The sequence below is a fragment of the Mytilus galloprovincialis genome, chromosome 5 (assembly GCF_965363235.1).
Source record: "Mytilus galloprovincialis chromosome 5, xbMytGall1.hap1.1, whole genome shotgun sequence".
Taxonomy (NCBI): Eukaryota; Metazoa; Mollusca; class Bivalvia; order Mytilida; family Mytilidae; genus Mytilus; species Mytilus galloprovincialis.
In genome coordinates this window covers 39845832-39855199 of record NC_134842.1, presented here as the reverse complement: position 1 = coordinate 39855199, position 9368 = coordinate 39845832, and the positions used below count along the sequence as shown (strand labels likewise).

At 30.3% G+C, this 9368-nt stretch overlaps 1 long non-coding RNA gene across 1 annotated transcript; it reads left to right on the top strand.

Annotated features, from left to right (window-relative positions):
* Positions 1 to 5979: 5979 nt before the first annotated feature.
* On the top strand, positions 5980 to 6933 carry LOC143074499 (uncharacterized). Its single transcript, XR_012977894.1, has 2 exons — positions 5980 to 6072; positions 6612 to 6933. It is a non-coding gene; the product is annotated as an uncharacterized LOC143074499 (long non-coding RNA).
* The last annotated feature ends 2435 nt before the right edge of the window (positions 6934 to 9368 follow it).

Sequence of the window (9368 nt, the reverse complement as noted above, 5' to 3'; positions counted from 1 at the left end):
TCGATGTTTGTCTCATTGCCATTTACTTATGCTAGTCACCTCATGTTTATTGAGTTGTTTATTTTGGATTTTGCCTGGAGGTTGCCTACTTTGATGTTCCTTTTTACACAGTTACGTGAACTAACTTGCGATACTTAGTACAGTATATACGGATGTATGAAACAATTATATTCTTTCAGCAGTTTTTTACCAAGACAAAACAATAAACACGAAATAAAACTCAAACTCAGAGAAATTAATTAAATGATATAGTTCGTTTAAACTTAATAATCGATTGGCATCGTTTTTTGAAATACATGGCGTTATATTGGACGTCGGTTAGAGGGTTAAAATATTGGACACATATTTTAGAACTTAACGTTATATCGGAGGGACGTAAATTAGGGACCGGACGTCGATCTGTGATATATATTTATATAAGTATGAATTCACAGTGACTGTATTCTAAAAATGTTATCCTGCAGGAATGCTTGTCAAATGAGATGAATATCGTTCCTGTTCACTGAAAATACATTATGTATTGTTATGTGTTGTCGTTTTTTACTTCATACAATATGAAAAGTTTACATTTCCGTAAATGAAACTGGTTTTTATCAATTGAAAAATGTCTTGAGACAGTAACCTTAAACATAAAAGAAATTATTTGTTGGTTCCTTAAGATTTGTAAATGTCTTACGAACATATAGAGGAGTATGTAATGTGTAACACGTAAGTCCCGTTCGATGTTTAAAAAACACAACTTAATCTTTGTTTTTTATATTCAATAATAAAAATCTTACCAAACGCAATGCTTTTGAAATCGTCAAGAGACTAAACAGTAATAGGGGAGGGTTGAGATCTCACAAACATGTTTAACCCGCCGCATTTTTGCGCCTGTCCCAAGTCAGGAGCCTCTGGCCTTTGTTAGTCTTGTATTATTTTAATTTTAGTTTCTTGTGTACAATTTGGAAATTAACATGGCGTTCATTATCACTGAACTAGTGTATATTTGTTTGGGGCCAGCTGAAGGACGCCTCCGGTGCGGAAATTTCTCGCTGCATTGAAGACCTGTTGGTGACCTTCTGCTGTTGTTTTTTTCTATGGTTGGGTTGTTGTCTCTTTGACACATTCCTCATTTCCATTCTCAATTTCAATATAGAGTTAAAATGGCAACAAGAACAGAATTAATTCCTCCATGTGCTTTGTTGTAATTTTGAGGAACTCTGTTACGTACACATGTACTAGTTTCTGTAGACACCTTTTTCCATACTTGTTTTAACAAGTACGAAGTAATAATGTAAATCAAACATTGGAATACGAAGTTATCCGATAGAATAACACACATACTTAATAAAGTAAAAAGTATCTACTTGATCGAATAAATGAAAACAGGTACAAATAAACTCATCATAGATACCAGGATGAAAATTTTATATTAACGCCAGACGCGCGTTTCGTCTAAAAAAAGACTCATCAGTGACGCTCGAATCAAAATATGTTTAAAAGGCCAAATAGAGTACAAAGTTGAAGAGCATTGAGGACCAAAAATTCCTAATAGCTTTGCCAAATACAGCTAAGGTAATCTATTTCTGAGGTAGAAAAGCCTTAGTTTTTTAAAAATTCAAAGTTTTGTTAACAGTTAAAATATAATTATGAACATATCAATGATAACTCAAGTCAACACAGAAGTGCTGACTGCTGGCCTTGTGATACTTTCAGGGAAATACACAAATAATGCACACATCAAAATATTAATATGTATTTTACATGACTTTTCAGGTAACAAAGCCTTCATTTGACATGTACAGAGTTAAAAATTAAGTGCCTTAATGTGAAATACAAGTATCCGATCACGCTCACTCTATGTTTTTGTTTGATGTTTTTCGATTTTTATCCATGTAATGAGTTAAGCCGTTTTCAACTGATTTTCATAGTTCGTTCTTATGCTGTACTGTTACGCCAATTTCAAAGGTTTGGGGTGAGTTAGGATCCTGATTATATATTAACCCTGACACATCATGTATGTATGTGCCTTTCCAAAGTCAGGAGCCTAATTCAGCGGTTGTCGTTTGTTGTTGTGTTACATATTGTTTTTTCGTATATTTTTGTAAAACATTAATTAAGCCGTTAGATTTCTCGTTTGAATTGTTTTTCTCTTGTGATGTCTGTACCTTTTTTTTAACGATCGAATAAATTTCAGACTATGGTCGACAACTTCGTCTTTAGTCAAGTTTACACCTTTTAAAGTAAGAATAAAGTAGACATTTGATTTGAAAGGAATTGTCAAAATAGAAAATAAATGGAAAAGCTTACTATGAGTTCATTTTACATGCACAATGCGTATATTTGATATAAAAATCGACAAATCCATCTATATTTATGATTGATGGAGGATGCTAAAATCTTACAACGAGATCTAAAGGTTTTGGACATAGCTCCTAGAAGGTGTCGTTAATATCTTGAACGAGTACATGTAGCGGTGATTTATTATTATGAGTTTGTATGTCTTCTTGATGTCTTTTGCAATCTCTTTATCACGTCCCTTAAAATAATGCAAGTATCCTAATTCGAACACAATCAAACATGTATTAAAATGTATTTACGAATCTATTTTAAGAAACCTATATTATTATTCGATAGATGGTAGACAATTACTATATATACACTATAGTATCAGAAATTAAAATGCAAACTTTTTTTCCCACATACTATACATGTACCAGCTATATTTTAAATCGTATGTGTTGGTTCAACCGTTTATAGTAGTTTGTTTATCATATAAAAAGTATTGATTCTAATTGTAAAATGACTAACTTTTATTTATATTTTTATACTAAATCATGTGTTCAAATTACTGATATGGTAATCTGTAGTTTTGTTTGCGTAATCACACAACCTTTAAACTCATTAGTCTATGCTAATATTAATTTGTATGTAATGTGTTGCTTTTTACAGGCATTTTGTCATATATATATATAAATAGATGCATAGTTGATTGTTCGTTTGATGTGAAATGACAAACTGTGACCAATATTTCGTTAGATCTACCTCATGTTGTCTCGTTGGCAATCATATCGAATTTTCTTACTATCAAATAATTTGAAATTATAATCGGTACAATTGCTATTCTAAAACTTTTTCACAATCATTGTACAAACTTACAGATAATGTAAACAGAATATCATTTGTATTTAAAATCAGTAAAGAGTGATGTTTCAGTGAATGCATTGCGAGTAAAGGTGATTTTGTATAGACGTTTATGCAACAGTGAGGGGATCGCGATCACAACCTTTTTTCATTCTGTTTACTATCTTTACGTGTGTATCTAAAGTTTTTCAATTTGTATTTAGTTAATAGTTTAGACCGATTCTGTATAAAAATGATGAGATACGATTTCAAAGGACACAATTATTCACTTGGTTTCAAATGATATCGTACATATAAGCACCAAAAAGTTACGTACAGCCTGCTATAATCGCAGACACACATGCTATTTTGGTCAGCTATAAAAAAATCCCCGTCATGGAATATGTTAAGTAAAAGAAAACTAACGTCATTTTTCAAACCAATGCAATTTACAAAAAAAAGAGTGAGAGTCACGAACCTACGACAACCAAGAGATCGAAAACTATTGACTAGGAACAGGCACACAACAAGAGTGTGGTGGGGTTAGAAATTTTATTGATCTCTTAACCTATGTATACATTAGTTTGCGACTATGGAGAGGCTTTCTCTTTATATAGTTACACAAATTTCGATGATAAACTCTTTAATAGTCAGTGGGCTTTATTCATTGTTGACGGCTGCACGGTGACATATGTTATAATTACTTACGTGTATATCTACATTTCTTTTGCGGCAATCGTACTACATCTCCTTACTTGTACCTTTAAAACAACATGAAGAAAAATACAACGTTTTAAATAAAAAGAACGACGTCATAACAATATAGCAAACTATTAAACAAACGATAACATCTGTCTGTTACAGGATTTAAATTGAATTTGTTATGAAATATAGTAGTTTATTTTACTGAAGAAAATTAGATGCCATTTGCACATGTTACATTCAATATTAATCCATGAACAAGTGAAACTAGTTGAACAAAATCGAAGAAAGTTATAAAAGCTGTTATCAAAACCTTTTTAAGAACACAACTCAAACATAAAGGTTCAACCCTTATGACTTAACATCAATCGATTCATGTATTGCAATTTACTTACCAATAAACTTATCTTCGTTTAGTTAGATTTGGCATAGATAATGCTTCACATGTATTCGAATAATCTAAGATAAGAGGGTTGTAAAGTAGAAAATTTTGTTCTGTCATTTTTCTTTTGATTATATATTTAACCAAATCTAACAATAAAATCTTTATTTTCATGTAATGATAGTCTACTCTCACATTATTTGAAGTTGTTAAAAATCTAAATTAATAGACGGGCAAATAATAATTGCATATTTATCCAGTATTTTCTCTTAAACTTTTTAATATTAAACAGTCGAAGATAAAGTTAATTGGGCTAAGGGGCACACATTTTTTTGCAATAATGTGACCTCTCAATATTTAAGATAAAAGTATATCTTGTTTTTATGAAACAAATTTTATAGGTTACAGTGCTTCTAAATTACAACCGTAATTGGCTATTCCCCTTTGGTCAGGGTGATTGGCTAGCACTTTTAAAATATTGCTAATTCATGAACGTGCTTTAAACTTATTTTATGCTTTATTTAGGAAAATACATTTATTAATAAAACTATTAAGTTAACAGAAACATACATGTAAAATGTTTGTTTTTTATAGCATTCCTTTCCTAAATACGAACATTAATTTGGGAGTGAATATGTCGAGTACATAAATGGTGCAAAGGTTATAACCTGTACAAAGCAAAAGTACAATTTATAAAATTTACAGTAATGTTTTAACTTGTACAAAATATTACTACAAAGTGATATTAACTTGTACCTGATTTGCAAATAAATTCAAATAAAGCAGAATATGCATTTGAAATTAATGAAATTATAAAGATAATTATTAAATTGATTGCAATGAATTGATTTCGCAGTTAAATAAAAACCGATAATTTCACATGTGAAATAAACGTGGTTATTTAACTCTCTAAAATTATACAACAATAGGCGTTGTCAAGACGTCGATAACGGCGGATCAAAACAAATTGTGAATGCGTAGAAAAAAGATATAGTTCCTTACATGTTTTACGTTAATTTAAAAAAAAAACATTTGCCAAATGTAATAAAACGAGTAACTAATTAAACAATTCAAATATCGAAAAATATTCAACTCGTGACCGAACAACACTGATGATTAACTCATGCGCTACGCGCATTCGTGAATTAATGTGTTGTTCGGTCACTCGTTGAATATTTTTCTCTATTTAAATTCTTAGATTGGTTATTCTATAAATAAGAGATATATATGTAAGCTTCACGCCTTTTGTTTATTTATTTTTCAGGTCAGTGTTTATTTTTTTCAGTTACTCATGGCCTACAACAGCCCACAACAATCCCTTTTGAATTTTCATTGAACCTCAGTAATTTGGTGATTTTACTGTTTTCTATATTCTACAGTCGATTTATTTCTAACGAAGAATTTTTGTTATTTTGGATTTTGAACAGTTAATCTTCCTTGTAAATAGAAACATGGAGTATACGTATAATAGATGAATTATCACATCAATTCATGAGCTTTGTCATTAGACATTTAGATATGGTGACAAATGTACAACCATGCAACCATATTTTTTTTCTTTTTTTCATTATGTAGGTTTAAAAGAAACTCTAATTGATTTATTTAACGTCACGTCAACCAGTATATGTTACTTATATATTTCAACTTATATACACTAAATGACAATTAAGACGATTATTCTAACTTAATCCTCAGTAAAAAAGTTATTTGTAGTAAATTTTTGAAATCCCGTCAGATAACAATTATCAATTATTGTTATGCAATCAGTATCATTATCAAATACGTCATTTTTTAATAGTGTCAATACTGAACATGATGTAATCATGTGATGATACATGTTTTTATTCATTCAGTTCTTAAGTTTCAATTAAACAGCCAGAAAGGTAAGAATCATTTTTTAAATTTTCAATTATATGAAAAAAATCACAACAGAGTTATACGGAATTAATAATATTTATTACTCCGTAAAATAATTTATCGTGATTTTATAATCAGCTGAGCTAGATATGGTGACCAATGTTTAGGTATTTTTCCTACATGTACTTACATTCAGGTTGCTCTATCAACATCAATAGTTTTGCATGTTGCGGTTGGTATACGTTTTTTTTTAAATTTTTTATCATCTTATACATGTATAGAATTACATCTTTTTATGTTTGTTTTGAACTGGTCATTAATCATGGTGTGGAAAACGAATTTTTTCTTGTGTTTGGATATCTCAAATTATGTCAAATATCTTTTGAGAACTTATCATGCGTACCTAACAATCCAAAATACTTCTCTAAAGTGTGTTTTACTGGTATGTCACCATTTATCTGAATAAATATTGCTTAAATCTCAACTACATTGATATCGTTGTTGATCATGTTGATTACAATTGCAATTTCAACTGCAATAATCATTTGTATTTGTATTTTGACAGCTAAACCAATACTTTCTGAAACATGACAAAGACACAATGTACGGGATGCAGGAAAAAAACAGTTTCACTCATTGTTATAGATAAGGAGACAAACAAAGATGGGAAGATTGTGACCAAAATATGGTTAAATGAACCGTATGCGGCCAATTCAAGAATCAAATCTAAGACTGAAAATGATGTTTGAACTTATTATAACACTTCAATAATTGATCCACGTTCCCCGATGTTTACATCACTTTAACAATTTTAGCATAATTGGTTTAATTGATTGTTAAATTATTTCAAACTATTTGAATTATGAAATGTATATCCCTTATGCTTACTTTTTTTTATTATTATTATTCCTCAACATGTGTCGTATGTTTTAGATTTTTCAATATTTTGGCCTCGGGTAACAAAGAAAAGACATTCATCCTCGAAAAACGAGTCTAGTCTAGTCTATAATTCCAAAACGTTATCACTTATGTATTGCCATACAATGATAAACACTGATGGTCTTTCATCTGTCGATGACACAATTTCATGTCATAATGAGAATGGTAATTACCTCTTTACACCAAATTAGTTGTCATTCGATTTAAACTGGCTTTCTACAATTGTAAGATATGTGCTCAATGTTGGGTTTTTTTTGTTGTTTTTTTTGTGTTGTTTCAGTCAGTGATTTGTGTCGATTTGATGGAAAAGCAATTTTCAATAAATGTTTATAATTTGTTTTATTAATGTGAAACATAAAGGCAACAGTAGTATACTCGTAAATATATGGACAAAAAAACAAATTGGGGTAACAAACTAAAACTGAGGGAAACGCATTAAATATAAGAGAACAACGACACAACATTAAAATGTAACATACACAGAAACCGACTAAGCATTAGACAAAATCCGATGAGAATAACAAATATAACATCAAAACCAAATACATGAATTTGGGATAGAAAGATCCGTGACACGTCTTATAGTAATATGAATTCACACTCAAATATAAGAGAAAACAAACGACACAACGGAAACACAACGTTAAAATGTTACACACACAGAAACGAACTATAATATAACAATGGCGGCCACTGTCCCTAATCAGGGTGAGCATTGAACTCTCGCACACATGGTTAAATCAGTCAAATCCTTGAGTTTGACTTTCCAAATAAAAAAAAAAGTGCCTCCAATTCAATCGCTGTCCTTGATTACTGTCGGTAAAGAATGTTTATCGTTTATTGTTTTATATTATATCCCTAAATAGGGTTATTTTCATGCAGAACGATTGGTCTTTCTATTGAAGAACCAACCTGAGCGATACCAAGTTTCAATAAAATTCGCTTCTATGCATAACTTAAGGATGTTCGCTCGAAATGTTTTGGAATTTCTGTCAAATTTTTGGAATCCTCTGGACTTATTCATTTGAATGCCTAAAATATTGCCCACTAACCCCCGTTTTTCTTTTAATAAATCTTTAACATGTATAATTGTAGACCATCTGTAAAAATCTTATAAAATCTTAGTTATTTTTTAATAGTTTTTGAGAACTTAAACTTGTCAATGATAAAGCTATGAAAAATCAAGAGAGAACATTTTCCCACAAAATTTTCAATGGCTTATATCTTGAAAACAAGCACACGGACCTATCTATTTGTTTTTGTTCTTTTGATTCCTTTATTAATCCCCTATTAATATATACTACTGTTATAAAAAGCATGTTATTTTGAAACCGAGTAGAAAACTTCCTTAATGACCTGTGTACGTTCATGATATTCCCTTAATAAAATACAACTACAATTTGCTTATCAATCAATTCGTTTGATATATATCGTGTGTTGTTGCAAATTGGGTTTTTTATTTGCATTTTTCTATCGTTCATGGGTTTAACCCAGTCTTATCACTCTCTCAGAAACTAATAATGTGAAATCCGTTTTATTTTACAGTACTTGAGATGAATTTGATATTTCAAAATTGTTAATAACACTTTTAAAACAAGCAAGATACAATACATTCATTTGTAGGATTTTAAAAATCGAGTTGATTAACACTGGTATAAGAAATCATACGTTGACCTATATATATTCCTTTTTCGTTTGACATGTATCATGATTTCGTGCTCTATTCTTGTTAGTTCTTTTTTATAAATCTAGATATATATTTTACCATAGAAAATTGTTTCCTATAAAATGACAGCCACGCTTTTTATAGTAGGGTTATAATATTTATTCATTATGCTCAGTTTGAAATCAGATTTCGACACAGAAATATGTCTCGCCCTTTGGCAAAGAGATAACTATCAAACTAACTTAAGCAGAAAACTAAGCATTCTGCAAGTATGTGACTGTCCAAAGTCAGGAACCTTTAATTTAGTGTCAGTCGTTTGTTGATGTGTTACATATTTGTGTTTCGTTTTCTAAATCAACTTTAAAGAAAATAACATTGATCTATTACTTGTAATTCCAATCATACCGACTCTAGCAAAAAACTAAATATTGAAAATTACCAATTAATTCAAAGTCACCGGACCACACACCTAGGGTACAGGCTTGAAAATAGTCGTCACTGATATATACTGATAACAATGCAACTTTATACAAAATAGAATTAATCAATCTTACAAACATTACCAAAACATAAAGAATTGTAGACAATGACGTGACCAGAAAAGTAATAACTGTGTCTAGGCTTCTGTCGCTTCCATTGCAAGCGAGACAGAAAAAATGTCTTTCACGACAAAAGAAAGAAAATAATTGTTCTGAATAGTTCCGTCTTTCTTTGCTA